This window comes from Panthera pardus, unplaced genomic scaffold, assembly GCF_024362965.1.
Source record: "Panthera pardus isolate Hobbes unplaced genomic scaffold, ASM2436296v1 HiC_scaffold_18, whole genome shotgun sequence".
NCBI lineage: Eukaryota > Metazoa > Chordata > Mammalia > Carnivora > Felidae > Panthera > Panthera pardus.
In genome coordinates, this window is record NW_026526743.1 from 7,667,290 (window position 1) to 7,683,367 (window position 16,078).

The 16,078-nt window shown below is 43.9% G+C and overlaps 1 pseudogene; it reads left to right on the forward strand.

Annotated features, from left to right (window-relative positions):
• The first annotated feature begins 3,201 nt into the window (after positions 1–3,201).
• Positions 3,202–13,620, forward strand: LOC109259241 (vomeronasal type-1 receptor 4-like; annotated as a pseudogene).
• Positions 13,621–16,078: the final 2,458 nt, after the last annotated feature.

The window sequence follows — 16,078 nt, forward strand, 5'->3', positions numbered from 1 at the left end:
TGTTTAGTGTAAAGTAAGGATCCAGGTTCATTCTTCTGCCTGTGGATATCAAGTTTTCCTGGCACCACTTGCTAAAAAGTCTGTCCTGGCACCCTTGTCAAAAATATTCTGACATATATACAAGGGCTATTTTTGGGTTCTCTGTTTTATTCCATTAGCATATGGCCTGCGTATTATGTATGGCCCACAACACACTTTTTTGATTACTCTAACTTTGCAGTAAGTTTTGAAATCAGAAAGTGTAAATCCTCCAGCTTTGCTCTTTTTTTAGGATTGTTTTGGTTATTTGGGGACTCTTGACGTTCCTTATTAGTTTTAGGATGGGTTTTTCTATTTCTGAAAATATTTATTCAATTATTTTGCTTATCTTAAAGTTTTTTTTTTGTTGTTTGCTTGTTTTGAGTTATAAGAGTTCTTTATATATTTTGGACATCAGAACCTTATCAGTTATATAACTCACCGATGTTTTCTCCCAGATAGGTTGTCTTTTCACTTCCTTGATAGTATCCCTCAATGCATATATATATATTTTCTTTTTGTGAGAGAGAATGCATGCACGTGTGTGCATACACATGAATAGGGGAGGAACAGAGGGAGAGAGAATTGCAAACAGGCTCCACACCCAGCACGGGGCTCACTCTCATGAACCATGAGATCATGGCATGAGCCGAAATCAAGAGTCAGATGCTTAACTGACTGAGCCATCCAGGCACCCCTGCATAAATTAATTTAATTTTGGTAAAGCCCAATTTACTTTTTCCTTCTTTCTTTTGTATACCACACCTGTCACATATTCAAAACCATGTCTCCACATATACGTGTCTAGCCTATTTTTCCTTCTAGCTTATTTTTCATTTCAGAGCCAAATTCATCAGGATGATTTTTCATTTTTAATGCGTGGCTGTATATGGTCGGTCCCTCAACCTTTTTGTGTCCATATTCTTCAGTTCCCTCACCTTAGTGACACTCTTGCTATTAAAACTGTCTGCAGTGCCTTGATGGCTCAGTTGGGTAAGAGTCTGACTTCGGCTCAGGTCATGATCTCACAGTGTGGGTTGGAGCCCCGCGTCGGGCTCTGTGCTGACAGCTCAGAGCCTGGAGCCTGCTTCACATTCTGTGTCTCCCTCTCTCTCTGCCCCTCCCCTGCTTGCACTCTCTCTCTCTCTCTCTGAAAAATAAACATTAAAAAAAAATTAAAAAAAACCCGTCCATTGATCTCTTACATTGTCATTTATATTGTCATTGTACCCAGTCACACATACATGCACACACATCCAGTATTGCATGAAACTTTATTATTATTATTATTTTTAAAAGATTTTATTTTGGGGGATGCCTGGGTGGCTCCGTCAGTTAAGCAACCGACTCCTGATTTGGGCTCAGGTCATGATCTTTTGGTTCATGGGATCGAGCCCTGTGTTAGGCTCTGTGCCGACAGCATGGAGCCTGCTTGGGATTCTCTGTCTCACTCTCTCTCTGCCCCTCCCCCAGTTGCTCTCTATCTTGTTCTCTCTCAAAATAAATAAATAAACATTAAAAAACAGATTTTAAGTAATCTCTACGCCCAACGTGGGGCTCAAACTCACGACCCTGAGATCAAGAGTCACATGCTCTACCGACTGAGCCAGCCAGGTACCCCCCCATCCCTGTTTTTATTAAGATTCGTCTTTTGTATTTTATCATCTTATTTTATGGCTACAAATCCCAGTATATTCCTGAGTACAAGTGGTGATACTGGAGATTAATTCTTGAGATTCGTTTGTGACTTATGGGACTGCTCTAATGTCTGAGCATCGACATGAAATTTACTAGTGCTTGTTGACTGGGATCATGCTGAACCTAAGAGGCTGGATACATCTGCATTATAAAATATGAACAACTGTTAACAATTATCAAGTAGTTTGCTGAGACTATTCAAACATCTATTAGTAATATGGTGCATCAGTCACAAATGCTCTGCAAAATGCATAGTCACAAGTCCTGTATTCTTCAAAAAAAAAATCCATGCAGTTGTGTTATCCATTTTAAACACAAATTCATCAGTTGTTGGTTCTTTTAAAAGTTTTAATATCAAAAGAAAAAAAAAGAAAAACTCACAAAAACCAAAAAATGATCCAAACAAAAGAAAAAACCCCAAAAAACAAAAAAAACCCAAAAACTTTAATATCAAGGTATATTAATTAAATAAGATATATTCAGTGCCTCTTTTCCTCTGTTTTGAAAAATAGTGTTTAGTGAAGGAAACTGAACTATCCCTTGAAAATATAGAAAACACTAACATGAAAATATAGAAAACATGGGAGCACCTGCCTGGCTCAGTTGGTTGAGCATGTGACTCTTGATTTCAGGTTGTGAGTTCAAGCCCCATGTTGGTTGTAGAGCTTACTTAAAAAATGAAATAAAATCAGAGCATCTGGGTGGCTTAGTCAGTTAAGCGTCCAACTTCGGCTCAGGTCTCGTGACGTGATCTCACGGATCGTGAGTTTGAGTCCCATATTGGGCTGTTTGAGTCCCTGCATTGGGCTCTCTGCTATCATCTTAGAGCCTGTTTTGGATCCTCTGTCCCCCTGTCTCTCTGCCCCTCCCGTGCTTGTGCGTGTGTGCACATACTCTCTCAAAAATAAATGAACTTTGAAAAAAAGTCTAAAAAAGTAAAATCTTTTAAAAATTTTACATTATTCTTAAAAACATTTTTTTAATGTTTATTTATTTTTGAGAGAAAGAGGGAGACATAGTGTGCGTGGGGAAGGGGCAGAGAGAGGGAGGAAGACACAGAATCCAAAGCAGTTTCCAGTCTTTGAACTGTCAGCACAGAACCTGACACGGGGCTCAAACCCACAAATGTGTGATCATGACCTGAGTCGAAGTCAGATGCTCAGCTGACTGAGCCACCTAGGTGCCCCTATAATAATCTTCAAAAAAAAAAAAACAAGGGCACCTGGCTGGCTCGGTTGGAAGAGTGTGCAACTCTTAATCTCATGGTCGTGAGTTTAAGCCCCGTGTTGGGTGTGGAGATTACTTAAAAATTTAAAATATCTGTTTTTTTTTTTTTTAATTATTCTAGTGACAGAGAGAGTGTGCAAGTCAGGGAGAGGGGCAGAGGGAGAGAGAGAGAGAGAGAGAGAGAGAGACGGAATCCCAAGCGGGTTCCATGCTCAGCACGGAGCCTGAGGTGGGGCCCCATTCCACAATCATGAGACCATGATGTGAGTCAAAATCAACAGTCACACTGAGCCATGCAGATGCCCCCCACCAAAATCTTAAGAAAAAAAGAAACATTCTGAATATATCAAAATTCAGTCCATTTTTTTCCAAGTTGTATTTCCCAGGTCTCCTCTAAATTCCCTGAAAAGTTCCTTAACATAGACCCAGAACTTCCCCATTGAAATAAAGAGAAAGGAACCACGCATGCATATTTTGTAATGGTCTGTTGGGTGCCTGCCATGCCTATTGAATTCTGAGCTCTGTAAATGCAGACTCAGTCTCAAAACTGTCCTGTGGCCGCGCAAGGCTGTGCGTGAACCACTCCAGGATCCAGCGAAGAGATATGGACGGGAACTGCAGGGAGAGACCACAGTTAATCAACTCTCCCTCCAAAATGATAAAAATACTAGCAAACATTTCAGCAGATTTGGCAGTTTTCTGAAACTCCATTCTCCGCATGAGCGGAGAATCTTCTGGCCAAGAGAGACCGCAGGAGTTCAGCAGGACAGCGATATCTCCAGTGTCATATCGTGGAGGTATGTCCGTCACACTTCCACCCCCAGGTCAGTGATGCCACCGCCATGAACACCCATTAGCCTCACAGCCGGAGGGTAGCGCTGGCTCCTCCATAACCCTGCAGAGACCCCCATCAGCACAGCAGAGTCAATATTTTACCCAAACTAGCATTCCCATGGTATGCACACATTTGATATGATTCAAAGCTCGGATGAATGAATCGACATAGGTACACACAAAAAAATTGGTGCAACAAGTTCATGACATCATTCCTAACTGTTGAAAAGTAGAAACAACCCAATATCTGTGAACAGATTCGTGGGGAAATAAAATGTAGTGTATTCATAGACTCATCTTCAGAAATTTAAAAAGAATGAGGCACCATTACACGCTACAACAGAGACGAATCTTTTAGACATAATGCTAAGTAAATAAGCCAGATCTCAAGGAGCACAGATTGTATAATATCATGTATATGGAATGTCAAAAATAGAAGCAGAGAATGTACTAATATTTGGGTTAGGGAGATGTAGCAGGGAGCAGGGGTTGTAGGGAAGATTCCCTTGTAGGGAAGATTGTGGGGGCACCTGGGTGGCTCAGTCAGGTGAGCGCCCGACTTCAACTCAGGTCACGATCTCACAGTTTGTGGCTTCAAGCCTTGTGATGGTCTTTGCACTGACAGCATGGATGGAGTCTGCTTTGGATCCTGTGTCCCTCTCTCTCTGCCCCTCCCCTGCTCATGCTCTGTCTCAAAAATAAATACACATAAAAAAAATAAATCTAGATTGTGATGATTGCACTCTTTTATCACACACACACACATCAATGGAATTGCACACTTCCCAAAGGAAGATTTTACACATGAATTATATCTCATCGAAACCATTATAAAAAGAATCAAATGGGGGCGCCTGGGTGGCTCAGTTGGTTGAGCGGCCGACTTCAGCTCAGGTCACGATCTCGCGGTCGGTGAGTTCGAGCCCCGCATCGGGCCCCTGTGCTGACAGCTCAGAGCCCGGAGCCTGTTTCAGATTCTGTGTCTCCCTCTCTCTGACCCTCCCCCATTCATGCTCTGTCTCTCTCTGTCTCAAAAATAAATAAACGTTAAAAAAAAAAAAAAAAGAATCAAATGGATAAGTGATGGGACTTTGCATTTGCAAAGACTAATCTAACATTTAGAGCTGATCACCAGATTGGGGCACTGGCTCTTGTGTGTGCAGCAGGCAGAGCAGAGCCTGGATACCCGGCTGTCCCCATTCAAGAGAACAAAGGTGCTAACTGTCGGGAAGCAGAGATCAATGAGGGCAGCGCCGTTTCATCAGCCACCAGTGGGGATGGACTAGAGGCATCACATAAACTGAAAAGAGAAAAGAGAGGATGAAAACAGATACGAGGAGTCTACAGATGGCTCTGGCCTCGGCAGAGGATCTGGGGAAGACGCTGGTTCTGTGAACGTGGTGGACCCGCTGCTCATGTCTGTACAAGATGAGAACCACGGATCCACCAGCCGTGAGATCACGACCTGAGCCGAAGTCGGACGCTTAACCACCTGAGCCACCCCGGCGCCCCTCCATGTCACTTTAATAACATGCTCCAGGTGATTCTAAGGTGAGGCTGGGGTTGATCACGAGGGCTCCCAGGTGCACTTATGAGAGTTGAGTGCGGGCTTTGGTTTAAGGGGAGGTAACGAGGGTCCGCTCTAGGTGAATTTGGAAGGAGCAGGTTGGAGCAGCTACCATCCCCATGCTGTTGCCAGAGTTGTGGGAGGGGAGGCCATGTGAACACAGGAAAGGAGAGAGTCACGTGCTGATCTCCATGTGGGAGCTTATTAACCCTGGTTCTTACCTGCAACAAAGGTCGGGAGAAGGTCACCTTTTGTTTTTTTGTCCTTGTTGTTGCTGTTGTTTACATAAATTTTACCTCCAACATGAGCTCGAACTCATGACCCCTGAGATGCAGGGTCGTATGCACCTCCCACTGAGCCAGCCAGGCACTTTTTTGCAGTTCAGAGTCCCTCTGCCTGCGACGTAGTGGCAGCAGGTGAAGGGGCTGGGCTGGCACATTTAAGGCATAGTCTCAAGATGCACACATCGCTCCTTCATATAATCTCACTTAAAGAAGAAACCCAGAGAAGGAAGAGAAGGCAACAGGCAAGTTCTCAGGTAAATGTTGAGTCCCGGGTCAGGTGGTGTCCTCGTCTTCTTCTGAAATACCATGGATTTTTTTTTTTTTTTTACATTTATTTTTGAGAAAGAGAGAAAGAGAGAGAATGGGGGAGGGGCAGAGAGAGAGAGAGAGAGGGAAAGAATCCCAAGCAGGATCTGAACCCTTAGCACAGAGCCCGATGCAGGACTCAATCTCATGAACCACGAGATCATGACGTGAGCTGAAATCAAGAGTTAGCCACTTAACCGACTGAGCCGCCCAGGTGCCCCTGAAGTATCGTGGCTTTAGAACATGGAAACGTTTATTTCTCTGCCTCTGATGGTCCTGTCTGACAGGCTTATTTTCAGCTTCTATTTTTCCTGTTTTTCTCATGAGGGTCAGGGTTTGGTCTTTAGACCCTTCTCCCTGTGTCCCAGAGCTTTCTCTCAACCCTCTGCAGCCTGGCTGCTTTTATGCCTTGAGCAATTCCCACCGTGAAGGAATGGCTTTTAGCCGTTGGAAATGTTCCCTTGGTGACAGAGCGACCTGTTGATACCCAGGATTAGGGATGAGCTCGGGTCCTGGGATATCCATGTGGAAGAACATTTAATGTATAGGTTTCATCCAGAGGTTCCATCGGCTCTGTATGGACCAGGATGAGGAAATGCACAAATAAACAGGATGGCATTCGTGGTCTAAAATCATTCAGAATTTTCTGAAAAAGAGAACCTTGTTGTCTAGATTGCTAAGGAAACAGTTTAAATACACTGGAGATTATGGGACTTGGAAGCTATAGATGGCTCGAAATTTGCATAAAACTGATGCTTTCTCCTGATTAGATTCTGATGATAATTTGGTTTTTTTTAAATTTATATTTTAAGGTTTTTTTTTAATTTATTTTTGAGAGAGAGAAAGAGTGTGAGCGGGGGAAGGGCAGAGAGAGAATCCCAAGCGGGCTCCATGCTTAGCATGTAACCCGAGATGGGGCTCCATCCCGAGACCCTGGGATCACGATGTGAGCTGAAATCAAGAGTCGGATTTTCAGCCGACTGAGCCACCCAAGCGCCCCTAAACGTTGTTGATTAAAAACAGTAAATTATAGGGGCACCTGGGTGGCTCAGTCGGTTGAGCCTCTTGACTTTGGCTCAGGTCATGATCTCTTGGCTCCTGGGCTCAAGCTCTGCATCGGGCTCTGTGCTGACAGCTCAGAGTCTGGAGCCTGCTTCGGATTCTGTGTCTCCCTTTCTCTGCCCTCCCCCACTCACACTCTGCCTGTCTCACTCTCTCTCAAAAATAAAATAAGCATTAAAATTTTTTTTTTAAGTCAACAACTTTTAGTATAATTCACATATTTCATAGAAACAAGAATGTAGCAAACAGCTCAGAGTAATATGCAAAAAATGTTTTAAAGCTCCTGCTTTGCACACGTTACTCTCTCTACATCCGGAGCAGGCTCTCTCCTCCGCACACCTGGCTCCGCAGGTGCCTCCTCGCACACCTGGCTCTTCCTGCAGGGGGCGCATTCATACCTTGCATTCGCAGGGGCTGGTGCAGGAGCCACCCGTGGAGCATGAGAACTTGGGGTCCGTTTGGAACCAAGGTGACGATAGAGGTCCAAAGCCGGTGACAAAGGCAGACACTGATACGGGCTGGAGGCATGGTGTATAATTGATTGTTTTTTTTTTCCCCCTCCAACAATACCACAGCAGTGACATGACCAGGGTGCGTCAGGGACCTGACATCAGCTTGTTCCATTACAACCAACTTTACCTTCTTGGTTCAGTTCTCTGGCAGAGCCCTCCACTCTGAAGCCAATACAATTTTAAGGTTAGTAAAGTTTTTTTCTTTGTCGTTAATATGGATCTGGAGTGATTTACTGAGAGTTCTGCATAAAGCGTCATATTTCATCTGGAAAGACCCCTCTCTTCTTTGTCTTTGCTTACAGTTTGCTTTGGGAAATGAAGGCTCTCACCTTTACTTACTTGGAGATACTCATTTTTGCGGGTGAAGGTTCTAAATTGTTCAGGCATCGGTCCTGCAAATTTCCATTCATTCCACAATCATGTCACAGACATACTCATTGCTTTGTAACACTCATATCAATGTATGTTCAAGTGTCTCAAAATTCTAAAATACAACTCCTAAATGATCAGCAAAAGAAATTTTGTTTCTTTTTAAAAGAATTTTTTGACATTTATTCATTTTTGAGAGAGAGAGAGAGCGAGAGAAACAGAGTGAGAGCTGAGGAGGGACAGAGAGGGAAGGTGACACCGAATCTGAAAACAGGCTCGAGGCTCTGAACTGTCAGCACAGAGCCCGATGCAGGGCTTGAACTCACGAGCCGAGTGCTTATGACCTGAGCTGAAGTTGGACACTTAACCAACTTAGCCACCCAGGTGCCCCAACAGAACAAATTTTCAGTTTAACACACAACTCATAAACAATAGCTTTTATTTTAGTCTGTGTGCATGTCTCTGTGGTGTGTTCAAAAGACACAAAAAGCATCATCCACAAATAGATGTATACTTTTATACCAGTGAAAATATATTTATTTTTCATTTAAAAAAATGTTTTATTTTTTTTAAGTTTGTTTTTGAGAGAGAGAGAGATCAAGCAGGTGAGGGGCAGAGAGAGAGAGAGAGAGAGAGAGAGAGAGAGAAACAGAGTACGAAACAGGCTCCAGGCTCCGAGCTGTCAGCACAGAGCCTGATGCGGGGCTCGAACTCATGAACTGTGAGATCATGACCTGAGCTGAAGTTGAATGTTCAACTTCAACTGGGTGACTGAGCCACCCAGGCGCCCCAAAAATGTTTATTTTTGAGAGAGAAAGAGCGTGTGCATGCACACAAGTGGGGGAGTAGCAGAGAGAGAGAGAGAGAGAGAGAGAGAGAGAGAGAGAGGGAGGGAGGGAGACACAGAATCTGAAGCAGACTCTGGGCTCTGAGCTGCCAGTGCAGAGCCCAACACAAGGCTCAAACCCACGAACCTTGGGATCATGATATGAGCCAAAGCTGGACACTTAACTGACTGTGCCCCCTGAAAAAAAATATATATATTTTTATATTTTTAAAATGTTTATTCATTAAAAAAAATTTTTTTTAACGTTTATTTATTTTTGAGACAGAGACAGAGCGTGAACAGGGGAGGGGCAGAGAGAGAGGGAGACACAGAATCTGAAACAGGCTCCAGGCTCCGAGCAGTCAGCACAGAGCCCGACGCAGGGCTCGAACTCACAGACTGTGAGATCATGACCTGAGCCGAAGTCGGACGCTTTACCGACCGAGCCACCCAGGTGCCCCTAAAATGTTTATTCATTTTTTGAGAGAGAGACACACAGAGAGCAAGTGGGGGAGGGGCAGAGAGAAAGAGGGAGAGAGGGAGACACAGAATCGGACGCAGGCTCCAGGCTCTGAGCTGTCAGCACAGAACCTGATGCGGGGCTTGAACCCATGAACTGTGAAATCATGAGCTGAGCTGGAGTCTCGCACTAAACCCTCTGAGCCACCCAGGCGCCCCTAACTCTTGAAAAATCTCTTAAGAAAAGACCGAAAAAATGAAGTTAGAAATATCTTAGAACCCACAGAGTAAATGGAGAATGTTGGGATTCAGGTGACACTCTGGATGTGGTTCCCGCCCCCAGTTCCTACACAGGATCCAATGGCTTTGAAGGCAAGCATCAGTCACTGAGGACTGGCAGGAAGGCCACCAGGGATCTGGCAGTCAGAGTGATCTTATCACAGACTGTGGTCTCGGAATCCTGGGGAACTTGTCTCTTCTTCACCCTTACCTCCTCCTTTCTTTCACTGGGGGCGAAGCGTGCAGATTTGATTCCCAGGCACCTGACTGTAGCCAACGCTTTGGTCATTCTCTCTAAAGGAGTCCCCCACACGATGGCAGATTTTGGGGGGAGGCAGTGCGCCAATGATTAAAAAAAAATTTTTTTTAACGTTTATTTATTTTTGAGACAGAGCATGAATGGGGGAGGGTCAGAAAGAGAGGGAGACACAGAGTCTGAAACAGGCTCCAGGCTCTGAGCGGTCAGCACAGAGCCCGACGCGGGGCTCGAACTCACAGACCGTGAGATCATGACCTGAGCCGAAGTCAGACGCTTAACCGACCAAGCCACCCAGACGCCCCTCATTTTATTTTTTTTAACATTTATTCATTTTTGAGGGACAGAGAGAGACAGAGTGTGAGTGGGGGAGGGGCAGAAAGAGAGGGAGTCACAGAATCCGAAGCAGGCTCCAGGCTCTGAGCGGTCAGCACAGAGCCCGATGTGGGACTTGAACTCACGGACCATGAGATCATGGCCCGAGCCGAAGTCGGACGCTTAACCGACTGAGCCACCCAGGTGCCCCGTGTGCTGACGATTTTAGATGTGTCCTTCTCTTCTATGTTCAGAGAGTGGCCAGGGGTGTGTCCATTGAGATCACCTGCCTGTTGAGTATCTTCCAGGCCATCACCATCAGCCCCCAGAACTCCAGGTGGGCAGCGCTTTAAGGGAAAGTTGCAAAGTACATCGGCCCCTCCACCGCCCTCTGCTGGATGCCGGACGTGCTGATAAACGCCATTTTCCCGCTTTATGAGACTGGCCAGTGGATCAGCACAAACATCACGTGGAAAAGGAGTTATGGATACTGTTGTGGGGTCTTTCACGATAATATCAGAGTCTCTCTGTTTGTGGTGTGGCTATCGCTCACTGATGTTTTCTCTCTGGGGCTCATGCTCTGGGCCGGGGGCTACATGGTCTCCATCCTGCACAGGCACAAGCAGAGTCTGATACATTCATGCAACCAGTGTCTCCCCCAGATTCTCCGCTGGTTCCAGAGCCACCCAGAGCATCCTCCTTCTGGTGAACACCTTTGTGTTTTGTCATAGACTCTCCTCCATTTGTCAAGTTTGTGTGGCTTGTTTAAATAACCCAGCCAGGGCGCCTGGGTGGCTCAGTTGGTTAAGCGTCCGACTTCAGCTCAGGTCGTGATCTCGCGGTTGAGTTCAAGCCCTCCGTCGGACTCTGTGCTGACAGCTCAGAGCCTGGAGCCTGTTTTGGATTCTGTGTCTCCCTCTCTCTCTGACCCTTCCCCGTTCATGCTCTGTCTCTCTCTGTCTCAAAAATAAATAAATGTTAAAAAAAAAATTTAAAATAAATAACCCAGCCAGTTGCTGGTGGCCATGTCAGCTCTCTTTGCTGTATGTTTCCCTACTCTCAGCCCCTTTATGCTGATGAACTGTGACCCCAGTGTGTCCAGGCCCAGCTTTGCCTGGATAAGAATAAAAAAATTCCCTCATCTTATCGGAAACATGTATTTTTCTTGTTGTTGTTGTTTTTCCCTCTGCCTTTGTGCCATCAGTGCAGAGCCAGATGGGGCTCAGTCCCACAAACTGTGCGATCATGACCTGAGCTGATATCAAGAGTCAGCTGCCCAGAGGCGCCTGGGCAGCTCAGTTGGTTAAGCTTCCAACTTCAGCTCAGGTCATGATCTCATGGTTCATGGGTTTGAGCCCCGGGTCAGGCTCTGTGCTGACAGCTCAGAACTTGGAACCTGGAGCCTGCTTCAGATTCTGTGTCTCTCTCTCAAAAATAAACATTAAAAAAAAAAAAGTCACATGCCTAACCAATGGAGTCATCCAGGCATCCCTACTTTATTCATTCATTCATTCATTCATTCATTTTAGCTTTATTTATTTATTTTTAGTAATCTCTGCCCCCAACATGGGGCTCGAACTCACTGAGCCAGCCAGGTGCCCCAACATTTTACCTTAGATTGGTAGTATTTCATAAAAAAAAATTTTTTTAATGTGTGTTTATTTTTTTTTCAATATATGAAATTTCTTGTCAAATTGGTTTCCATACAACACCCAGTGCTCATCCCAAAAGGTGCCCTCCTCAATACCCATCACCCACCCTCCCCTCCCTCCTACCCCCCATCAACCCTCAGTTTGTTCTCAGTTTTTAAGAGTCTCCTATGCTTTGGCTCTCTCCCACTCTAACCTCTTTTTTTCCTTCCCCTCCCCCATGGGTTTCTGTTAAGTTTCTCAGGATCCACATAAGAGTGAAACCATATGGTATCTGTCTTTCTCTGTATGGCTTATTTCACTTAGCATCACACTCTCCAGTTCCATCCACGTTGCTACAAAGGGCCATATTTCATTCTTTCTCATTGCCACATAGTACTCCATTGTGTATATAAACCACAATTTCTTTACCCATTCATCAATTGATGGACATAATGTGTGTTTATTTTTGAGAGAGGGAGACAGAACGTGAGTGGGGGAGGGGCAGAGAGAGAGGGAGACACAGAATCCGAAGCAGGCTCCAGGCTCTGAGCTGTCAGCACAGAGCCAGATGTGGGGCTTGAACTCCCAAACCGTGAGATGATGACCTGAGCCGAAGTCAGATGCTTAATGGACTGAGCCACCCAGGCGCCCCTAAAACCTTTTCTTTATGTATAAAGATTCATTCTATAAGTCAACACCAGTTAAGAATGAAACTTTAGAGGGCTGTCTGGTTGGCTCAGCTTCTGTGACGCTTCATCTTGGGGTTATGAATTGGGGGTAGAGATTTCTTAAAAAAATAAAATCTTAGAGAATAAGGCTTTAGAGATTCTAATAAAATTTATATGCAGTACAGATAGCAATGTCATATGAAAGGAATCTGCCCCATTACCAAGTTTGGGTTTAATGAATGCAAAATTGGCTCAATGTTAGGATGTTTGCAGAAAGACTCATTTGCTTTTACACCAGGATGAGAGTGCTGTGTCTATATTATAGTAATTGAACACTAATATCACCGAATTCAACAATTTATGCCATGCCATCAACTATGGGTCACGAAAGCTTAATAAATAATAAAATGTATAGAAATAAAATCGTACCTATTTTCTGATCACATACTTTTCAAACCTCAGTTAAGTGAAAATATTAGAAATGAGATTTGTGAAACTTGTGCATGGTATTAAAGTCAAAGAGGAATGTGCATTGAGTTTGGGATATCACAATATTTTTCAACCAGAGAAAATATCACAGGACACATTTGAGCCTCACCACCACTGTCTGAAACACAAATCCTAAATTACCTTTCTTTAAATGTTTTCCGGGGCGCCTGGGTGGCTCAGTCGGTTAAGCGTCCGAGTTCGGCTCAGGGCATGATCTCGTGGTCCATGAGTTCGAGCCCCGCGTCGGGCTCTGTGCTGACAGCTCAGAGCCTGGAGCCTGTTTCAGATTCTGTGTCTCCCTCTTTCTCTGATCCTCCCCTGTTCATGCTCTCTCTCTGTCTCAAAAATAAATAAACGTTAAAAAAATTAAAAAAAAAATCAAATTCCATAATCACTTGGCTTAAACACGAGCAAACACTGTGAGTAAGGATTGTATTAGGTTATGTTAAGAATCATCAAGGATTGGGGCACCTGGCTGGCTCAGTCGGTAAAACATGTGACTCTTGATCTCAGGGTTATGAATTCAAGCCCCACATTGGGTGCAGAGCCTACTTAAAAAAAAGGAAAGAAAAAGAATCATCAGGGATTGGTGTAGGTCTAGTACTCCCAGTTTTCTTTACCAGCTCAGCCCATGCCTTAGCAATTTCCCTCATCCCCATATAGCTTTGGTACCGGAGCAGGCTCCACCCCAGAAGTATTCCTTTTCTGACATCACTTACACAGGCTCCTGAAACACCTCCTTTCGTTAGGGACTCTGCTCTTCAGCCTGAAAGAGAAAACCCTTACTTGAATACTTTCTGCTGCCAGGCTGGTGGACTGAGTGTGAAGGTTGCAACAGCCTTTGCTTGTGTGTTTGTGTGGAGGGGGGGGCAGGAGGCTTGGGGGGCAGCCATACTGTAAGCTATGGGTTTGTGGTCCTGTGTCCTCACCTCCCCTTAGACCCACAATTACCATTTCACATGTACTGGCAGTGACAGTGCAGACTTGGAGACCTGGGAACGTTTCTGAAAAAAAGTTTTTCCTAGTTGCCAGTTACCAAAAACAATTACAACCTTCTGGTTCATATCTCTGAAGAGTCCTTTGGAGCGTGTGTGAGCAGTACTTTCTTGTTAATTTAATTTAATTTAATTTAATTTAATTTAATTTAATTTAATTTGATTTAATTTAATTTAATTTTTTATTGTTTTAATTTACATCCAAGTTAGCATATTGTGCAACAGTAATTTCAGGAGTAGATTCCTTAATGCCCCTTACCCGTTTAGCCCATCCCCCTTCCCACAACCCCTCCAGTAACCCTCTGTTTGTTCTCCATACTTAAGAGTGTCTCCCTCCCTGTTTTTATATTATTTTTGCCTCCCTTCCCTTGCGTTCATCTGTTCTGCGTCCTAAAGTCCTCATATGACTGAAGTCATATGATATTTGTCTTTCTCTGACTGACTAATTTTGCTTAGCATAATACTGTCTAGTTCCACCCACATAGTTGCAAATGCAAGATTCCATTCTTTTTGATTGCCGAGTAACACTCCATTGCATATACATACCACATCTTCTTTATCCATTCATCCATAGATGGACATTTGGGCTCTTTCCATACTTTGGCTATTGTGGATTGTGCTGCTATAAACGTAGGGGTGCATGTGCCCCTTCAACACAGCATTACTGTATCCCTTGGATAAATACCTAGTAGTGCAATTGCTGAGTCATAGGGCAGTGCTATTTTTAATTTTTTGAGGAACCTCCATACTGTTTTCCAGAGTGGCTGCACCAGCTTCCATTCCCACCAACAGTGCAAAAGAGATCCTTTTTCTTGGTATCCTTGCCAATATCTCTTGTGTGCTGAGTTGTTGATGTTAGCCATTCTGACAGGTATGAGGTGGTATCTCAATGTGGTTTTGACTTGTATTTCCCTGATGATGAGTGATGTTGAGCATTTTTTCATGTGTCGGTTGGCCATCTGGATGTCTTCTTTGGAGAAGTGTTTATTCATGTCTTTTGCCCATTTCTTCACTGGATTATTTGTTTTTTGAGTTTGATAAGTTATTTATAGATTTTGGGTACTAACCCTTTATCTGACATGTCATTTGCAAATATCCTGTCCCATTCAGTTGGTTGCCTTTGTGAACAGTACTTTCTTTTCTGGGATCCCTGGAGGCAGACAGGGAAGAAGCAGGAAATGCTGTGGTCTGACAGATGAGGAACTGGAGGTGAAGCACCTGTGTCTTACTGGATCTTCCGCTTCCCAGAGAAGATTTCTGCCTAAAAACAGGTTTCTTATTAATTTTCAGACCACTGGGGTGCACCGCCTTCAAGTTATGAGCAGAAATATGGAACCTGAGGGGCACCCGGGTGGCTCAGTCAGTTAAACATCTGACTTTGGCTCAGGTCATGATTTCACCTTTCATGAGTTTGAGCCCTGAGTCAGGCTCTGTGCTGACAGTGTGGAGCCTATAGCCTGCTTGGATTCTGTGTCTCCTTCTGTCTCAGCCCCTCCCCCGCTCACGATATGTCTGTCTCTCTGTCTCTCTTTCATTCTCTCTCTCTCTCACTCTCAAAAATAAATAAACATAAAAAAAAAGAAATATGGAATCTGACAAAATACCTGATAAGGATATTCAGTGGAATACAAGTAAAAGAAAGAACATGAAACCGCTAATGTGCATTAGGAATGATTGCACATGTTTGACCTACTCAATGCCGATTAAGTTGAAAGTTAGATGACATGGAATTTTGTAGTAAAGAGTAATTGAGGAATATTGACTCCAGTAATGATAGGAAGCCTAAGTAGAAGATGTATACACAGAAGAAAGAGATATCTTTGTAAATAAACAGATAAAAGCACCTTCATCGTATGGTTTGATGGGTGGATTCTACCATTTTTAAAAGAAGAGATAATTAAATTATCCTTTTTTAGTTCAAGAGCTTTGAAGAATTGCCAGAGTCTTCTACGCTTATGTTTACTCATTTTCTGTAACAAGTATTCATTACTTTAGTGATTAGTGAAGAAGTATAAAATATGCATATCAACCAATCATTGGTGTTTCCAACTAACCATTCTAAAGATATATATCTAAAGTCTTGGAATGTATCCCCCGTGGAATGGGGTGGGGGGACTGCTGTGCTCCCAAGCCCTGGAATGTACCACAGTGAGAAGGCAGCACAGACCTTAGTGTGAAAAGGGAAAAGAGAATAGTACCTGGATGTTACTTAAGCTTATTGAGGTAGTCATTTACCTATGCACATAGAAATCATTACATTGTACACCTTAAGCTTATACAATA